This window comes from Mesoplodon bidens (assembly GCF_964165515.1).
Source record: "Mesoplodon bidens genome assembly, chromosome: 14".
Lineage (NCBI taxonomy): Eukaryota > Metazoa > Chordata > Mammalia > Artiodactyla > Ziphiidae > Mesoplodon > Mesoplodon bidens.
The window spans coordinates 44,257,805-44,279,532 of record NC_138170.1 but is presented as its reverse complement, the minus strand read 5'-3'; the positions used below and the strand labels follow the sequence as shown (position 1 = coordinate 44,279,532).

At 38.1% G+C, this 21,728-nt stretch overlaps 1 protein-coding gene across 1 annotated transcript in view; it reads left to right on the top strand.

Moving 5' to 3' along the window:
• The window catches only part of ACYP2 (acylphosphatase 2), a 180,066-nt gene that overhangs the window by 157,132 nt on the left and 1,206 nt on the right, over positions 1-21,728 (top strand). The gene's annotated exons all lie outside the window — the stretch shown is intronic.

Genomic DNA, 21,728 nt, shown 5'->3' with positions numbered 1-21,728 from the left:
CTTATAATGAACATCCAAGCCCTGCCTGGTTTGCCTAATAGAGTATTTATAAGGAAAAAGTAAGTTCTAGTTTAATGTAATTTCTTATTAGTTAATATTTAGTCAAACAATAAAATGCAACATTAAGCATATCCCTAACTATATTTAGTATAGTAGTTTACATAGCAATTGCTATGGGTTCTATAGTTATGTATCATACATCTTTTTCTGGGAAAAAAAAAATTGAAGCTGGCTTAAATAGCTTACATGTTTGCCCTTTCTATCGTTAGGAGAAATTCCTTTAAAGAAATTATAAATGCCCTAGGTATACTCTTTTTAAAATTTACTCCCTCTAATCATCCTCTATGTGCACCTTGATTATTCATTCAGAAATACAGCTAGTTCTTACCTTTTCAGAAAAAAATCCACATCCTTAGCAAGCTGTACAAGACCCTTCACCATCTAGCCATGGCCCCGGTAATCCATTTTAATCTATAAGAATCTCCCACTCAGAATGTGTGGTGTCTCCATGTTGTTAGTTCGGATATTTCAGCCACTATTTTCCTTTGTTAATAACACCTCATAAATATGTTAGTCTAACAGTTTTCAATATTATAAAACTTATTTACACACAGGGGAAAAATCACTTCTTGCATTACCACATTGGAGTTACTAAACCATTGAAAAGACTTAATATCATTGGTAAAATATTACATAGTATTTAGCTCTGGATGTCATTACCTCCCAGCAAGAGAAATTGCCAATACAATTTCAACATTCATTGTAATGACTTTGAGTTTGATCACAAAAGCCAAGTTTTATATTTCGATCTGTGTTCAGATTGTTCTTTCCCATAGGGAAGAGAAAAAAAAGAAGAAATGTTTTATTCCCTTAGGCATTTTTCAAACTCATTCATAATCTTTTATTAATTTAAAATTGATACATATCTATTGGAGAATTTTGAAAATAATTTGAAAACAAGCAAAGAAAAAACGAAAGAAAGGAAACTACCCATATTTCAGGAGATACCCACTATTACCACTTTTTATGTCTTTCAAATATTTTTCTGTCAGTATATTTTTTTTTACAAAACTGAGGTCATACTATATATATTGGACATTTAAATTGCCTGAACTATTTTCCTGTTACATACAATACAATGTACATCCTTGAGGCAAAATCTTTACGTACATCCTCAATGATACTTTAGGATAAATTTTTAGGAGTAGAACCACTGAGTCACATTTTTAAAAATAATTTTTATTGTGGTATAGTTGATTTACAATGTTGTGTTAGTTTCTGCTCTACAGCAAAGTGAATAAGTTATACATATACATATATCCACTCTTTTAAAGATTCTTGTCCCATATAGGTTATTACAGAGAATTGAGTAGAGTTCCCTGTTCTATACAGTAGGTCCTTATTAGTTATCTATTTTATATATAGTAGTGTATATATATCAATCCCAGTCTCCCAGTTTATCCCCCCTTTCCCCCCATAACCATAAGTCTGTTTTCTACATCTGTGACTCTATTTCTGTTTTGTAAATAAGTTCATTTGTACCATAAGTTTTTAGATTCTACATGTAAGCGATGTCATATGGTATTGGTCATTCTCTGTCTGACTTACTTCACTCAGTATGACAATCTCTAGGTCCATCCGTGTGCTGCAAATGGCATTATTTCATTCTTTTTTATGGTTGAGTAATATTCCATTGTATATATGTACCACATCCTCTTTATCCATTTCTCTGCTGATGGACATTTAGGTTGCTTCCATGCCTTGGCTATTGTAAATAGTGCTGCAATGAACATTGGAGTGCATGTATCTTTTCAAATTATGGTTTTCTCCGGATATATGCCCAGGAGTGGTATTGCTGGGTCATATGGTACTTCTATATTTAGTTTTTTAAGGAACCTCCATACTATTCTCCATAATGGTTGTACCAATTTACATTTCCACCAACATTGTAGGAGGGTTCCCTTTTCTCCACACCTTCTCCAGCATTTATTGTTTGTAGATTTTTTGATGATGGCCAATCTGACCAGTGTGAGGCTGAATCACATTTTATTTATCTAATTAGGCAATACATGAGAGATGTACAAAAATTCAAAAGGAACAATAGGATATTCAGTGAAAAATAAGCCTTCCTCCTTGCCTTCCCTCCAGATATTCTTCTCCCTCCTGGAAGGCAGCTACTTTTAGTAGTTTTCATTTATTTTTGCAGAAATATTTCATGCATTTGTAAGCTTTTACATATAAATCCTTCAGTATGCATATTAAGAAATTGGTAAAATGGTTTCAATAGTGAAATTTGCTTTATAATTTTATATGCTAGATAATCATAGGCACAAAACTTTCTACAATAAAGCAACATTGAGTTATTTCAGTTCTGTATTATCCCTTAATTTAGATTATACTTTTATATAATAATATGTCATTTATCAACTACCGTTAATATTTTTATTTTCATGGTACACTTGTAAAACTTTTTATTATAGAAGGTTTCAAACACACCTGAAAGTAGAATAATACAATGAAGCCCCAAGTATCCAACTAGTATGCACATTTTAAGTCTTTTAATAAACAGTGCCAAGTTTTTCTCTGTAAAAGTTTTTTACTGATTTATGCTCCTATCTACGTATGAGATTTATATTATCTTCATTTTTGTACTGTTGAATTTTATAGCTGCTGCATCCAATGTTATAGGTATATGTCTTTAAGTAAGAGTAACTCAGTGGCAGGGATGCAAAGTGATAGGAAAAATAAGGCATAGTAACTTTTGTTGCAATAGGACAATAGCTTTAATCTAGCACAGTAATGCCAGTCAACTTAGTGTCGCTTCCTGGTTCAGTATGTTTGGAAGAATGATGAGAACAGATGCAGGATCTGTGGGGAAAGTGCTAGGATTGATTAACAATGTCTACTACAGGGAAAGCGGGGAGGACTGTTGGCATTCGAGTCATATAGTTTGCTGATTCTGCTTTAGCTTATGAGCATAGCAGCATGCTTTTGTAGCATTCTTTTGCTTAGTAGCCATAAAAACCAATTTGGCTTATTAAAAGGTGATGAGACATTTCTGTGTACCTATAGATTCCCCAGTGCCTGCTGTCATATTGATAGGTTTTCTTAAAAATAAGTTGCTCTTTTTTTGTTGTTGTTGGCTGCGTTGGGTCCCTGTTGCTGCACACGGGCTTTCTCTAGTTGTGGCGAGCAGGGGCTACTCTTCGTTGTGGTGCGCGGGTCTCTCATTGCGGTGGCTTCTCTTGTTGTGGAGCATGGGCTCTAGGCGCGCGGGCTTCAGTAGTTGTGACACGCAGGCTCAGTAGTTGTGCCACATGGGCTTCAGTAGTTGTGCCACATGGGCTCAGTTGCTCCGCGGCATGTGGGATCTTCCCAGACCAGGGATCGAACCCGTGTCCCCTGCATTGGCAGGCGGATTCTCAACCACTGCACCACCAGGGAAGTGCCATACGTTGCTCTTTTGAAATGAACTCAGTGATGTTGGAACACATGTAAAGGATGCTGCTGCACCATCATTAGGGGAGCAAGTGCAGGGGTTGTATTGTTAGAAGCAGGAAAGGATGACATTTGTCCAGTCACACAGCTTTACCTGGCTCCAAGCAGAAGCATGGATTTGTTGAACTCTGTGGTGTGGTTTGTGGTCATGGAACAGAGAAGCTAACTGACCCACAGTGAATCAAACCCCAAATCTTATCATTTTAAATTCCATGTTCTCATTTATTGAGCTAACCAGCCACAACAAGAGTAAACTAAAAACCAACATAAAGTATATCAAGTATTTGAGAACTGCTTTTTCATAAACCAATGGATTGGTAAATCTGGAAGGCATCTTGGAGATCATTTAGATCAGGCTTTGGCAAACTACGTCCCAAGGGCCAAATACAGCCCACTGCCTGTTTTTGTAATTCGAGTTGTATTGTAATACAGCCAGGTCCATCGGTTTACATATTGTCTGTGGCTGCCTTTGCACTACAACAGCAGAGCTGAATAGTTGTGACAGACTATACTGACCACAAAGCCTGAAATATTTATTATCTGGCCCTTTATAGAAAAAAATTGCCAACCTCTTATTTAAACCAAACTTTTCATTTTAGAGACGTGGAGATTGGGAATCAAGTAGGTAACTTGAGAAAACAGCTGGCAGAATTCCCCAAATCCCCAACGTCAAGATCCAGAGCTATCATCTCTTAGGATTTTGGTAAGATAGAGTTTTTACATCCTCTGGAAGCCCTACTCTACCTCCTTAGGCAGGGTGTCACTCCCTTCTCCACTGCCTTTCAGGCGTATGCAATGAAGACAATGAGAACGCCCTCCTCTACTCATACAATACCTCACACATTCCTTAATCATTGCATGTATCATGCTGAATTGTAATCATTTGCTTTTCCCACTAAATTCTGAGTTCACTGGAGGCAGGGACCATGCCATATTTGTCTTTGTAGCCCAGATTACAGAATAGATATCTAATAACTATGTGCTCAGTGGTTTGCATTTGCCACTTCATCTTCTGTGGCTATTTTAAGGTAAACTTCAACTATTGTGAAGATAAAATGCAAACATTGTGATTTATAATTTTCTATTCCCGACCAACACCCCGCACTGAGATCCATCAATAGGAGATGTCCAGAGCCAAATACTATGGCTAGAAGGCAAAAGTCTCAAATATTTTCATTGTATTTGCTAAGAAATGGCCTCAGAGACAGTCTTGACCTATATTCCTGGCAAACGGACAAGAGCCTGATGTAAATCAAGGGCAATGAGAATGCAAAAGAGATGAAAGATGTTTAGAATCAACGGGACATTATGGTTGATTGACTGTGCACAGATGTTGAGAGACTCTCTAGGTTCTGTCAAATTTCAGAATGCAGGAGGAAGAGCACATTGGATGAGGGAGGTGTGAGTGGGAAAGGGGTATAGGGTGTGGGTGGAGGTAGATACGGTACAATCAAGTGGGGAGATTCAGTGGACAGTGGATTATATGAATCTGGAACTTTCATGCTAAGTCTAGGTTTAGGTGAAATCATTCAAAGAGTAGATAGAGATTAAGAGAGGAGGGGATTAGGAGCAGAAACCCAGAGATCACCAAAGTAAGGACTGAACACAGTAAGAGGAACTCCCACTGAGAAGGAACCCCTGGAGACATAGGAGGAAGACAAAAGGTGGTGTCCTAGAAGCCTAGGTGGAGTGGAGAAATGCCAAGTAAAAATATTTTGAGGGAAAAAATTATATGATGCTTTGGATTTAGTGATTTGGAGGTGTCTGATAACCTTTTGTCTATCCAATCAATCCTTTCACACACTGGCAACTGGAAATATTTTGGAAGTAAAGGAAAACTTTTCTTATATGTCAGTCACTAGAAGTATAAAGCTGGTAGGAAAGATGATTTGCTTTTACACAAATTTGTTCAACAACTACCTTTTCCAGAATATGTGTATCAAATGAGGATTTATACTTCCATTATCTCAGGCTTTTAATAAGTTCTAATAAAAACCCATTTGTGCTGTTCAGATTATACTCTCCAAATGGATGATTTGTCATCATCTGATATTTTATGCTGATTTGAGTACTTTTATATGATGGGCCTAAAATAAAACAAAACCTTCTCAATACATAAAATCATGTCCAAATGGGAGTTGTCTTGAGCTAGAATATCTAAAATCTTTTTTAAAGGTTAAAAAGCAATGCTTATTTAGTGTATGGTAACAGTCAATAAGTATTTGTTGAATGAATGTGTAAATAAATAAATGGTATGTTCTCCTATAATTTTTCAACTATATATTGTGGTGATTTTAAAACAAGTCCACAAATTCTTTGACACTCCTCTAAAAGTGGGGTCTAATTCCCATCCCCCTGAATAGGGACCAATTTTAGTGACTGGCTTTTAACAGATAGAATGCAGTGGACCTGACCCTGAGAGTCTTCCAAGACTAGGTTAGAATAGACAGTCCTCTTCCGCCTGGCTGGCTCGTTCTCTTGGACCCTGTGACTTTGGGCCCTTGAGCTGACAGACATGTAAGAAGTCTAGCTACCCTGAAGCCACCATGCTGGAAAGACCACACAGGCATGGAGAGAGTTGTCTGAGGAGCCTCAGCTGTTCGCAACCCCAGGTGACTGAGTTTTCCCAGGATCACCTGCCACACCTCTGAGTGACTGAGCTGTCCAGTTATTCCAGTCCTCAGCCTTCCAGCTACCCTCTACAGAATGCATGGCAGGGATGAGTTCTCCCCGCTAAGCTCTGTCCACATTGTAGACTTGTAAGCAGGATAAATATTGTTTAAGTCTCTAGGTTTGAGGGTAGCAACCACAGTAATGAGAACATCCCTAATTAGAACATCGGCTATATGTTGCCATGAGATTATTATTGCTTGATCACCATGGAGAACATTATGATCCTTTAACACATTCCCATTCTGGTTAATTCTGTCTGTGGCGAGGGGGCATTCTTGCAGTCACCTACTACTCCAGTAGCCACTGGGTAGAACAGCCTTCACTTCCTTTACCTTTCCTAAATCTAGGGGAAAATATCAGAAATGTTGCCTTCTAAAATTGAAACAAGTAAAATCACCTCTTTGAAAGCAAACTGCCTTAAGATGGGGTTTGTATACATGATATAATAGGTGATAGGTTTTTCCTTGTCTCTGCCCTAAAAACAAGGACATACAGGAATATGTTTCAGTGTAATCAGAGAGTATCCTCAGGACAGGAACAAAGTAACTGTAAAGAAAACCACAGCCTCATTAACCTGTGTGAGGCAGTGATGTGGTAAGTGAAAAATGGTGGGTGGTGTAGAGTTTTTTAAAGGTGATCGACACCACCATTTCAGTGTTTCCTAGGGAAGAAGGTTTTATCATTATATATTTTCTAGGCCAAAATATGCCTAAACTGGAGAAAGAACAATCTATTGTAATTCTGTCTCATTAGCGTGCTTCCCCAATTGGAAAATTCTTGTATAGATGGATGATATATTTGACAAATAGAGCACCCAATATAAATGAATACATGGTATTGTATTTTTATAAATTGATCTCCTATGAATTTGGTTAGTATGCATTTGTTCCCCTGAACTTGATCATTTCAGAGAAAGCTTTTAATATCAATTTCCTAGACCACTGAAGACCATTGGCATCTCCACCAATGTAATGATGCCTCATAGGATTCTATAGGAAGCTGCTAGCTAGTTTCTTTCTTTCTTTGATGTAGGTTTAGCTATAGCAGGAAATGGTGTGTGATTAGAAGAGGCTCCCAAACATAAGTCCTCATCTGGATGACTGCCAGATCAAATAGTACTTTCTAGACCCAGTGTCAGGGAGTCTGGTTTCTTCCACAGCAGGACCCATCTTCTGGCTTTAGCTTCATGGTTATAACTTCTGAGACCTCAGACTTCTAATTCTATTCAAATGTAAACATACCACTCTGGTGAGTTTAGATTTACATGCCTACTTTGAATGGCCTCATCTGCAAGTCGTTTGGAAAACTAAATATGACAGTCGTTTACTATATAAGTAGCTTTCAATTCAAAACAGGGAGATGTAATTAATTAAACTGCATTCTGATTCTAGTACTACACACTCTTTAATCATTTTATTAATCGCTTCAGAGAAATCAAGCAATTTTAAAATGCAATATTAAAATTATGTAGAATTTTACCTTAGAAGAGGGGGGATCATTACATCTGTCAACTTCTTCCATTAAATCCTTTTCTTTCTTCTCCCTTTTTAGCCTCTTATCCTTCCCTCTTTCACTTTGTCACCTCCCACTAGATAGGTAACTTGGATATACAGATGATGTCCTTTTATTTGTCTAAGATTAATCCAGCTGTTAATGAACTAGATTTTTTAATGAAAAATACAACAGTTTTAAGTCATCCTACAAGCATATACTATTTAAATTTGTTATCAGGGTGACACCGCTTATGAGCTGAAATGGTCTTCTTACCTCCTATCATGAACCTCCCTATGAGCTGAGTCACATGCTTACATTTAAAGATAAAACACCCTCCTAGGGGAAAACGAGAATGGAAAAATCATTTTTTTTTTTTAACCCTGGGAAGTTCAAAAAGATAAGCCATTTCCCTGAGACATCTCCATAAAGAAGAGTTTCACTATTTTGATTTCCTGTTAGATATTTAAAGGTATTCTGAAAGCCCCATCTTCAGGGTTAACATATAAGTGCAGTAAACTCTGTCTTACTGGGACCGTCTGGTCCCTTTAAAACGCAGCCCAACAGTCTTCCATTAACATTTAATTTTTCTGATTTTCCACCTATCGAATCTCCTGCTTAATCAGTGGTACTTGGGTCATTAGCTGCCTCTCCATTCTACCTTCGAACTATTCTTTTGATTCAATTCTGCACAAATTGTTTCAAAGTGACTGTCAGGGAGACGTTTTGTGAGTTCGTCTTTAAAGTCAGTGCAGGCACCTCTCGGCTAGGCTTCCACTAGGCAGGCGGGCCTGGGAGAGCCGAGGCCCCAGCTCCTCCAACAGCCGCAGCAAAGCGCTGCCCGCGGCGCTCTCTCAGCACCACGCTCGCTGGAGGCTGCAGCCGGGTGGGTGCCCGCAGCGCCCACCCCGCGCTCAGCGGAGCATCTGGCGGCTGAGAGTTCTCTGTCCGGTTGTTCAAGGCCCGGGTCAGGACGGTGGCCACGGAGACAGCTGCCCTGTAGATACATGCTTTTGTGACCTCAGAACGACGCGTGTCTCGCTGTAATGGAAAAGGTATCTAGCAAAGTCGGGTGTAAAACAAAACTCTATAAATAAATCTCCATATCCCTGTCCAATAATTTCCTTTATAAAAATCAAGGAAACAGCCTCAAGGAGAAAAAGAAAAAAGCAAAACACAATCCTCACAGCTTTATATGCTTAAACCTCACTTTGTTCCCAACATGACTTAAAGTGATTTGTAAGGCTATGTAAAACTGTAACAAGAGAGTGTACATTTACAAGTGGAAAAGGATAAAAAACAAGGGTGGAGACATAAAATAGAGCCAGGAACTAGGCTTTAAAAAATGTTTGAAATAATGGCCTCTGCTCTGGGCGGGTCACAATTTGGCTCTAAACTATCTAGTAGCCCTTTGTCAGCTAATGGCATCACCCCAACAATTCAATTTGCTTATGAGCATTTTGGGGGAGGTGGAGAGAGAGGTCAGGGTGAGGGGTGAAAATACAGGCAAGTCTGGCCAACTCCCTTCTCATTTGGCTCCATGTAGGAGTAGATTTTAACATATCAGGAACAGAAAACATCCTTGACCGTGTGTCCTTAAAGCAATCCTCCTCGACTATTGTTCTTCTGAAGCAAGGCACTTGTAAATACTGGAAGGCATTGAATTCAGAGCAGAGGCAGGCTTGGCCTGCCAAAAACAGAACCTTAAAGTTGTGTAAAGCTGCTGTGTCTCTCCTCCCCTCCACAGTCAGACAGCTCAAGAGACTGATCTGTTCTTGCTGTCTTCATTTCTTCACTTCCCCCTCACTCTAAAACCATTCTAATCCGGATTCTACCCCCACCACATCACTGAATCTGATCTTGCAAAGGTCTCCAAGGTATTCTTCAGTTTATCTTTTTTTTTTTTTTTTGCAGTACGTGGGCCTCTCACCGTTGTGGCCTCTCCCGTTGCAGAGCACAGGCCCCGGACGCGCAGGCTCAGCGGCCATGGCTCACGGGCCCAGCCGCTCCGCGGCATGTGGGATCCTCCCAGACCGGGGCACGAACCCGCGTCCCCTGCAACGGCAGGCGGACTCTCAACCACTGCGCCACCAGGGAAGCCCCTCAGTTTATCTTTTATTTGGGTTTCAGGAGCATTTGGAAGTTGACATCTCTCTCCTTCTTAAAAATATTCTTTGTACTTAGTTTTCCTAACGTTGCAGGAAGGGGAATCCCTTTCAGGGTCCAAGAGTGGGCCCTTGTCTAATACTGGGAACTGAATTGTCTGAGGAGACACACGTGCTGACAAAGCAAGAGACTTTATTGGCAAGGGGCACCTGGGCAGAGAGCAGCAGCATAAGGGAACCCAGGAGAACTGCTCTGCCACGTGGCTCACAGTCTCAGGTTTTATGGTAATGGGGTTAGTTTCCCAGTTGTCTCTGGCCAATCATCTTGCTTGGCCCATAAATTGGTCTGACTCAGGGTCCTTGCTGGTGGCGTGCGCATCTCTCAGACAAGATGGGTTCCAGCGAGAAGGATTCTGGGTGGTTGGTAGGATATGTTATTGGCTGGCGTCTCCTCCCTCCTTTTGGCCCCTCCCAGATTCTCCCAGTTAGTTTTTGGTGACAGCACCACATTCCTTATCAGGACCTCCTGTTGTGAGACAACTCATGCAAGTGGTTATCATCGTGCCTGGCCAAGGCGGACCGTTTCCATCAACAGTTCCCTAACACTAACACCACACTTCGTGGTTATTTCCCTCTTCTCTGGTCATTCCTTCTACCTCTACTCCATCTGCTTCTCTTTTCCACCTGACCCTTCAATGTTGGTGTTCCTTGGGATTCTGTTCTAGTGCTGAAAAGAACTCCAGATCTGAGAGAGTTCACGAAAGTATTGCTGTCATACAGACCAGCAAAAATAATATTTCTCATCTTTTGTATCCCATAGTGTAGAGTTTCACGAAGTTCTTGTTAACCGAATAGCAATGGTAGACATGGTATGTTGCCTTGCTCAACCTCTGTTCCAAATGCCTTCTGGTGCCTTTTCTTTACTGCAGACTCTGGAGAGCTAGGAGCTATGTTTCTCAGACTCCCTTGCAGCTAGAGTTTCAAATGTGATTTTGGTTTCATCAGTCAGAAGTCCTCGTGTGAAATTTGAATTTGGAACTGAATTGGGTGGGGAGAGAAGCAGCGGGATCTGAGTCAACCGTTTAGCAGGTGAGGATCTAGCAAACATTACGAGGCTCTGGAGCCAACAATTCTGGTAGGGGCTCCATGACTCCTGGACTGCAGTTGGGGTAGCGTGTTCATAAATGCAGCGATTTTGGTGGCAGCCTCCTGACTTCTAGCAGCTCCCTTAATGGGTCTATCAGAAAAAAAAAAAAATGTCCAAGGTTTGGAAATGGAGATTAGGAGCTGTCTTTCAGGGAAGTGCTGGGTATTGTCTAGTGGAGCTTTATGGAATTTTCAGATGCTATACAAATGTGCACTTGATTGATTTTCTGTTGACCAGGTTATTTTACAACTCTGTAAGGTAGAAAGTTACTTGTAACAAACTACAGAAATGCCAACACTTCTTGTCCATAGCAAAGCAAATTAGTTTTTCTCTGATAGATATACAATCAGCTTTTGCCCTGAAAAAAAGATGATCCCAAACATTACTTTTTCATTGCCCTAGGAGTACACTAATATAGAAACCACTAGCCACATGTGGCTGTTGAGCACTTTAATGTGGCACGTTTGAATTGAGATGTGTTGTAAATGTAAGATACACACAGATTTCAAAGACTCGATATAAGTGTGTAAAATAGCATGTTCATTTTATTTATTGTTTTTATAGATTATATCTTAATATTTTGGATATATTGGACTAAAAATATTTGTTAAAATTAATTTACCTATTTATTTTTACTTTTAATGTGGGTCCTAGAAAAAATTTAATTATACATGAGGCTCACATTACAAGGCTGTTGGACAGTGCTGCCTTGTAGAATTTTAACCAGTTTTGCATCTATTAGCAAGTTGAGTTCAGCATTCCTGATTGTATGCATGAATATATACGTGTGTGTGCCTGAATTGTCCTTTGTACCAGACGTAACATCTTCTAGGTTCCCTCATTAATTAATGTGTTGAATAAAAATCTTTGACACATGTCATATTGTATTTGCATGAGAATCACAGTTTTAACATTTTATACTTTAGCAGCCAATTCTACAGAGTTGCTCCAACAGGGCCATCCAAATCTGTTCTTCCAGCCCTTCCAGTGATTTCGTAAAGGCCTACTTCACTATATTAAATTCCATTGTAAAATAGCTAAGGTGGTTTTCATTACCTGCTACTGTACCCTGTCTGATACAATAGCTAAAAATTATTGAGTGCTTACTATTCTCTAGATATTGTGTAAAATGCTTTACACAGATTCTCTTGTGTAAAGAATCTCTTTACACAGATTCATGGCAACTCTCTGGGGTAGGCTATATACTCTCCTTTTTTACAGATGAGGCACTGAGAGTTTAAGAAAGTTGCCCAAGATGACCAGTTAAGAAGTGGTAACTGGATTCACATCCAAGAGTGGAAAGTCCACTCCATTACCACTGTGCTGCCAGCATTTATTTTCTTTCTACAAAATGAAACAGAAGAGCATATCTGTCACTTTGTTGACCTGGAAACTGTGGTGTGGCAGAGAAGCTAGAGGTTTCAATCATGCCTTCACTTCTTCTGCCTTCTCTGCATCCAGGCCCTTGATTCAGATTGGCTGGTTCTCAGAATCTCAGACATAGCTCATGCCTGGGTAGTTCTTCCAGACTCTCCCCCAGATGAGGAGGTTGAGGGACATGCTATTTCCCACTGCAGCTGAGAAGCAGCTCCACCAAGAACAAGAGGTTTTACTAGTGGAATTGCATTGAAGTGTGTGACTTGGAGGCTCACAGAGCTTGCTAAGCAGGCTGTCCATCATCTTTGGCAAAGGTAGAGAACAATTACGTTATAATAACTGCTTTTAAGGGCCTGCTGGGTGTCAGACATCGCGTTAGGCAATTTATATACATTCTCTTTAATCCTTTCCGTAACTCAGTGGAGTCAGTATTATTATCCTATTTTAAAGATGAGGAATCTGGTCTCAGCTTAATTATGGATATCCTAGGATTCCCTTTATAATCACTGAACTCTTCACTAATCATGGGCTACATATCTAACAGAAACTTTAGACATTATATCAAAATATGTTCAAAATGCTTGTATTGATAATAAAGAAGTATATGATATTATTTGTCCACATGTAACTAAATAAGGAAACTTGCTAAAGAAAGGAGAATAGCAAAAATATTATATGCTATCCTTTCATTATTAATGCTAACTTGAAAGCTGGAAATGAGCAGACAACTCAATATTTTCCAACATGCATAACGTTAGCTTTTAATTCATTAGCTGTCTTTTCCTACTGTCTGCTTTCTTGCTGTGGTCTACATTTTATACTGGTGCTACAGAGCTATGTGAAAGGATTATGCTGCCCCACTTTAGTCCCAGGAAATAGAACTGCTATGAATTATTAATAGTATTGGCTTTCTAATGCTTTAATTTCACATCTTTGTTTCAGAGAAGGATATTAGTTAAATAGGATTTTTTTTTTTTAACCACTCTGGGAGCTTACTACATTTTTTAGGAAATGCTGACTTGAGTTATAGAAAAGATGGCCTTATGTTGATTTCCACCTCTACCTGTCATGGATCCTCCAACTACTCCACTCCTCTGTATCCTTGCTCAGTGATAGGTTAATAGGGAAGTTTTCAAACTATGCTCTTCAGAGCCCTTGGGATTCCCCAGTGGTTCTTGAGGTGCAGCTGGCAGACAGAAAGGCCTGGGGGGAAGGTTCTGCACCCCCAGGCCCCAACCATTCCCTTGTTCAGAGAAGAACTTCACTCCTGCTATAAGCAGTAAGCTTTTGTGCAAGATTATGTTGGAAGAAAGGATTCTTTTCTTTAAAAAGGAGCTTAAAAATCCTGAATTAATACAGCAAATACAATAAATAGTAGGTGTCTGTACATCTTTGGGATACTAAGAAAAATGTCTAAGGATTTTTATTGGATAATCACAACATGTATGAGCATATACAACCAACTGTGCGCTGAATTTGACCAAGGCAGCGGCATATCAGGTGACTGGGTTTGCAGGATGGACTTGGCCCTCTTGTGGTGTTGAGACAGTCACCCTGAACTGAGTGAAGTCGGTTACTATGTTTATTTATGTAGTGAGTAAACTCACAATCACAAGAAATGCAGTAAAATTTGGGGGCTGGCAAAAATATTGATACATGGACAGATTCCCATGAACCACAGGCTTATATTCAGCTTATTAGGTCGATCCAAAAGCTTCTAACTTTAAGAGACTGAATATTGTCATTATTTGAGTTATTTCATAGGGGACTTCGATCAGCAAAATATTTACTCATTTTCTGTAATAAGAGCAACTATTTCTTTACCTTTCAAAGAGTGGGGGAAAAAAAGCAGGAGGGTTTTGTTTTGTGTGAGGTAAAAATCAAAGAGTTAACAGGTCGTGCTCAGGGTTCCTTTCTGTGTGTGGACTGTGTAGACCCTACACAGTCTATGCCCCTTCCTCTCATGCATGGAAGCTACAGACCTGAGGAGGGCAGGCAGGTGACAAAGACTCCATTCATTTAGTAAATATGTATTGAGTGCCCATTGTCACTGGGCATCATGCTAGATGTTGGGGATACAATAGTGAGTAAGACTCTGACCCTGCCTTCTTAGAATTTGCATTCTAATGTGGAGGAGGCACGTAGTGAATACATAAACAATCATATAAACATAGCAATTATAGAATGTGGCAATTCCCATGATACACACAATAGCATAGGAGTGGGGCCCTTTTTAGATAGGGACAGTCAATGTAAGGTCTCTGAGAGGGCAAAAACCTCAGTGCATTTTAGAAGGCCAGAGCTGGCCTCTTTGCTGGCTGCCAAGGCCATAAATGTGTGGCACTTACTGTACTTGACAGCTAAATGTGTGCCATCAGCACCCACGAATTAGAGACAATGCTGTGGAAACCCTGAGGGGACCAATAGTTGGTGATTCTCTGAACAGGAACAGAAAAACAGAACACAATTTATTAAATGAAGAGATTTTTCCTTGGTCACTTAACATTTATCAGCACTGTGTTTTATTCATTTCTCTTTAATGCAAAGATGGCCTGAAGAATACTTAAAAGTAATATGTACAAGATCATTGTCCTTTGCCATTCCATAAAAAATTGTTTTCACAACTGTGTACTGTTCTCATCAACCATGTAAGAAATGTATCCATAATGGAATTCCTGTTTCTGTTATTTCTTTATAATTGTTAATGGCAACATGATTTTGGTAAGAGAATTAAACTTTACAAAAATTAGTTTTATTTTCAAAATTTCTACATAAGGCATTTATATTAGAGTGAAGGGAGGACATGGTTATCAAGTAACATGACTTCTGTCAATAGAATTTTCCAGTTTACATTCTCATTCTTTCATTTTTATTCATTGAACCTTCTTATTGTTTTTTAAAGCCTACCAGTGGATCATGTTGCTTAAATAAAAATACCTGAAATATATATGCACACAAAGCAGACTCAGATTTACAGCAGAAATAATGGACTTGAGTCTTGTTCGAGAAAATATAATTCACCCATCCATCCAGCCATCCATTCAATATTTATTGAGTCTATGAAACTGATAGGTAAAATATACTGGAGTTAAGAGCATGTATTAGTGTATTATGATCGTGTTGGGCACACACAGTTCATGATTCAATCTTTCTCTGCATAGTTACTGTAGCAATTCTCTGAAAGGCGTGTAGGTAGCCAAAATGGGGCTAGAGAAGCTAAAATAAAGAGCAATTTGAAATTATCCACTGTGTTAAAAATTGACTAACAGAATGGATTCTGGAAAAATACATGGGGTGGTTTACCTAGGCAACCACAAAGAAAAGAAAATAGAAACTATTATATCACCAAGGAAGTTCAGTAAGCCATCTGATTACAATATGAGAAATCACTAGTTTCGCTGTATATCAGTTTAAAAACATGATGATTAAAAAGCATCTTGTTCAAAACAGCAAGAAAAATAGAACATATCTAAGTATAAACTTACCAAGAAATATACAGGACCTGAATTTAAGCAAACAAAATTTTAATGAGGAACATAAAGACTTGAACAAAAGTAGACAAAATTGTTACTTTTTTTAAATACAGGTTTCTTGAAGTTTAATAATTTTTCAAAGTAATTCAAGAAGATCAGTCAAGAGAATGTACTCCTTTTTTCACAAAAGACATAGTTTGGTTTAATTCACTGTAATTGGTTTCTAAGTGGGTTTTTAAAAATAATTTACATAGATTTCTTTTTTGTCTTGCTTTATGAGAAATACTAATCAGAATACTGCTTCTTTGAAAAGGAGTATCAAATCACCCAATTCTTTGTGAGAAATAAATTAAAATTATTTAATTATTGACTTTATTCATAATCAATACTCTATTCATAAATACTTTTTATTCATACATATTAATGTAAAAGTAAAAGCAATATTGAATAATTTAAATACATATAACTTTAAAATTATTTTAAAATTTTTATTTTATATTGGAGTAGAGTTAACAATGTTGTGTTAGTTTCAGGTGCACAGCAAAGTGATTCAGTTGTACATATACATGTATCCTTTTTCAAATTTTTTTCCCATTTAGGTTATTACAGAAGACTGAGCAGAGTTCCCTATGCTATACAGTAGGCCCTTGTTGGTCATCTATTTTAAATATAGCAGTGTGTATATGTCAATCCCAACCTCCCAGTTTATCCCTCCTTCCCCCCCGCCAGCCACCTTTTCCCTTTGGTAACCATAAGTTTGTTTTCTAAGTCTGTGAGTCTATTTCTATTTTGTAAGTAAGTTCATTTGTATCATTTTTTTTTAGATTCCACATAAAAGTGATATCATATGATATTTATCTTTCTCTGTCTCATTTACTTCACTTAGTATGATAATCTCCAGGTCCAACCATGTTACTGCAAATGCATTATTTCATTCTTTTAATGGCTGAATAATATTCCGTTGTATACATTGTACCACATCTTCTTTATCTATTCATCTGCTGATGGACATTTAGGTTACTTCCATGTCTTGGCTATCATGGACAGCGCTGCAATGAACATTGGAGTGCATGTATCCTTTCAAACCATGTTTGTCTCTGGATATATACCCAGGAGGGGGATTGCTGGATCATATGGTAGCTCTATCTTTAGTTTTTTAAGGAACGTCCATACTGTTCTCCATAGTGGATGTACCGATTTACATTCCCACCAACAGTGAACCTCACTTTTCCCCACAACTTCTCCAGCGTTTATTGTTTGTAGACTTTTTGATGATGTCCATTCTCACCGATGTGAGGTGATATCTCATTATAGTTTTGATTTTCATTTCTCTAATAATTAGCGATGTTGAGCATCTTTTCATGTGCCTTTCGTTCATCTGTATGTCTTCTTTGGAGAAATGTCTATTCAGATCTTCTGCCTATTTTTTGATTGGGTTGTTTGTTTTTTTTGATATTGAGCTGCATGAGCTGTTTGCAGATTTTGGAGATTAATCCCTTGTCAGTTGCATCATTTTCAAATATTTTCTCACATTCCGTGGGTTGTCTTTTCATTTTGTTTATGGTTTCCTTTGCTGTGCAAAAGCTTTTGAGTTTAATTAGGTTCCATTTGTTTATCTTTGATTTTATTTCCATTACTCTAGGAGATGTATCAAAAAAGATATTGCTATGATTTATGTCAAAGACTGCTTTTCCTATGTTTTCCTCTAAGAGTTTTATAGTATCAGTTCTTACATTTAGGTCTTTAATCCATTTTGAGTTTATTTTTGTGTATGGTGTTAAAGAATGTTCTAATTTCATTTTTTTACATGTAGCTGTCCAGTTTTCCCAGCACCACTTATTGAAGAGACTGTCTTTCCTCCATTGTACAATCTTGCCTCCTTTATTGTAGATTAATTGACCATAGGTGTGTGGGTTTATTTCTGGGCTTTCTATCCTGTTCCATTGATCTATATTTCTGTTTTTGTGCCAGTACCATACTGTCTTGATGGCTGTATCCTTGTAGTATAGTCTGAAGTCAGGGAGCCTGATTCCTCTGGCTCCATTTTTCTTTCTCAAGATTGCTTTGGCTATTTGGGGTTTTTTGTGTCTCCATACAAATTAAGATTTTTTTGTTCTAGTTCTGTGAAAAATGCCATTGGTAATTTGATAGGGTTTGCACTGAATCTTTAGATTGCCGTGGGTAGTAAAGTCATTTTGACAATATTGATTCTTCCAATCCAAGAAATGGTATATCTTTCCATCTGTTTGTGTCATCTTTGATTTCTTTCATTAGTGTCTTATAGTTTTTGGAGAACAGGACTTTTGCCTCCTTAGGTAGTTTATTCCTAGGTATTTTATTCTTTTTGAGGTGATGGTAAATGGGAGTGTTTCTTTAATTTCTCTTTCTGATCTTTCGTTGTTAGTGTATAGGAATGCAAGAGATTTCTGTGCATTAATTTTGTATCCTGCAACTTTACCGAATTCATTGATGAGCTCTAGTAGTTTTCTGGTATCATCTTTAGGATTTTCTATGTATAGTATCATGTTGTCTGCAAACAGTGACAGTTTTACATCTTTTCCGATTTGGATTCCTTTTATTTCTTTTTCTCCTCTGATTGCCATGGCTAGGACTTCCAAAACTATGTTGAATAAAAGTGGTGAAAGTGTACATCCTTGTATTGTTCCTGATCTTAGAGGAAATGCTTTCATCTTTTCACCACTGAGAATGATGTTAGCTGTGGGTTTGTCATATATGGCCTTTATTATGTTGATATATGTTCCCTCTATGCCCACTTTCAGGAGAGTTTTTATCATAAATGTGTGTTGAATTTTGTCAAAAGCTTTTTCTGCATCTATTGAGATGATCATATGGTTTTTATTCTTCAATTTGTTGATGTGATGTATCACACTGATTTGCAGATATTGAAAAATCCTTGCATCCCTGGGATAAATCCCACTTGATCATGGTGTATGATCCTTTTAATGTATTGTTACATTCAGTTTGCTAGTACTTTTGTTGATAATTTTTGCATCTATGTTCATCAGTGGTATTGGTCTGTAATTTTCTTTTTTTCTGATATCTTTGTCTGGTTTTGGTATAAGGGTGATGATGGCCTCAGAATGAGTGGGAGTGTTCCTTCCTCTGCAATTTTTTGGAATAGTTTGAAAAGGATAGGCATTAACTTTTCTCTGAATGTTTGACAGAATTCACCTGTGAAGCCATCTAGTCCTGGACTTTTGTTTGTTGGGAGTTTTTAAATCATGGTTTCAATTTCAGTACTTGTGATTGGTCTGTTCATATTTTCTATTTCTTCCTGGTTCAGTCTTGGGAGATTGTACCTTTCTAACAATTTATCCATTTCTTCTACATTGTCCATTTTATTGGCATATAGTTGCTTCTTACGATCCTTTGTATTTCTGTGGTGTCCATTGTAACTTCTCCTTTTTCATTTCTAATTTATTGATTTGAGTCCTCTCTTTTTTTCTTGATGAGTCAGGCTAAAGTTTTATCAATTTTGTTTATCTTTTCAAAGAACTAGATTTTAGTTTCATTGATCTTTTCTATTTTTTTCTTTGTCTCTATTTCATTTATTTCTGTTCTGATCTTTATGATTCCTTTCCTTTTACTAACTTTGGGTTTTGTTTGTTCTTCTTTCTCTAGTTGCTTTAGATGTAAGGTTAGATTGAGGAAAGAACCTCATTTTAAATGCCTATGTATGCACTCCAGTATCTAGAATATACCTTGCATACAGTGCTACTTAAATACTTATTGAATTGAATTAATAGGTACTATTGGATTATGTGGTTCTTTTACACATTAAGGGGGAGTGGGAAAAAATATATATCCCATTCCAATCACACCCTCACTAATTAGATATAAGTTTGTGTAAAAATTTGTGACTAGTTATTTTTTGGCTTGGAGAACTCTTATGTCTGCCATCTCCAGACCTGAACCACCCCTATCAAGAGCAAAGGCAGCACATGAAGAGTGAGGTTTTAGGGCTTGCCAAGTGACAGATGACCAGAATACTTCTAGGTGAGTAGGCAGGTCAGGCAAGACAGTTCCTAGCAACATGGATGGCATGTGTGGAGCCATGGCACACAGTGGCCCTCCCCCTGACATACATACACACACACACACAGTGTAAACAGAGCTGACTCAGCTAACAGCATGACCATTCTGCTCCTACCAGTGGTGTAAATTCCTCCTTGGCCATAGGTCTAGCCAGTGAAGAAGTTCTTGGTGGTGTTGAAGATCAACTACAGGTAAATAGTCAAGCTCTCAACTAGTTAAATACACAGAGCTCAGGTGGATTAGTCATTACAGATTTGATGCCCACTAGTCCAAGTCCTGGACTCACTGGCTCCAGTTGCTCTCTTATTCTCTCTGGAGCCCATTCAAATATGGCTTTCACTCCACCAAAACTGTTGTCAAGGTCATCAGTGACCCCTGTGTTGCTAAACACAATGGTCAATTCTCAGTCCTCACCTTACTTGACCTGCCGGCAGTGTTGCCCCAGTTGATCTCTCCCTGTTCCCAGAGGGCTTCATTTGACTCTCAGGACACAATGCTCTCCCAGTTTTTCTCCTACCTCACTGGATGCTTTCTCTTCCTTTGCTGGTTCTTCTTCTACTTCCTGAGCTCCTAACATTGAGATGCCCTACAGTGCAGTCTGTGGACCTCTTTCCTTTTTTATCTACATTCATTTTCTTGGTGATCCCATCCATTCTTGTGGCTTTCAATGCTGTCTATCTACAGACAAATTCCAAATTTCATCTCTCCAGCCAGATTCATAGATCCAGCTGCCTACTCAACATCTCATTTAGATGTTTAACAGACATCTCAAATTTAACATTCCATAACTGAACTTCTGATCTTTCCCCCAAATCTTCTCTTCTCACAGTCTCTCCATTTCAGTAAATGACAATTCCATCCTGTAGTTTTTCAAACCAATTGTAGTTTTTCAAACCAATAACCCCAGTATCATCCTTCAGTCTCCTCTTTTTCTCACACCCATATGCAATCTGTCAGCAAATCCATTGACTATACCTTCACAGTATATCCAGAATCTGATCACTGTCACCACCATCACTGCTCCCACCCTGGGCAAGTTACTTAACTCTTCTGTGTCTCTTTCCTCATCAGTAACTTAGGAGGACTAATGGACTATAGCTTACAGGGTTGATGTGTGGATTAAAGGAAATAGTGTATGTAAAGAATTTAGCACAGTGCTGAGCAAACAGGTAGTGCTTCATAAATGTTAGCTTTTATTACTATTGGCCTTTCTTTTCTAGAAGGTTTCAAGGAGATTTGACTGGTAATGTTGAAGCCATCAGCCCTTTTCATAATAACTGAACTTCATTCTTCAACATATGCAATTTTGATTTTTAAGATTTCAGCTAAATGAGTTGAAGAAAAAATGTTGCTGTGCTGATGGCTTAGCTTATGAAAAAGAACAAAAGTAAAAGTTCACCTTACCCAGAAAAATTATCACAAATAAGAATCAAAAAGAGGGTTAAAACAAACTACTATTTGTAAAATAAATAAGATACAAGGATGTAATTAATGTACAGCACAGGGAACATAGACAATATTTTATAAAAACTTTAAGTGGAGTGTAATCTATAAAAATATTGAATCACTATGTTGTACACCTGAAACTAATATAATATTGTAAATCCACTATATGCCAATAATAGAGTTAAATAACACAAGGGCAATTTTGAATCATTGTCATTCTTCTCCAGCCTGATTAAGAGTAATTTTCAGCTAGTCAGACAACTTTAGCTTAGAAAATATTCTTAATTCAAGGTTATGTGAGATTGTTACATATGATACTGCACAGCTGTACATAGCACTAGCTTCACAACCTCAAAGACTTTTGGGGATACGAGGAAACTTTTAGACTGTTTCTACAACTGGGATAACAGCCATCATTTGTATAAAACTGCCTCCTATTATTATTAACCTGTAGTCCCACTT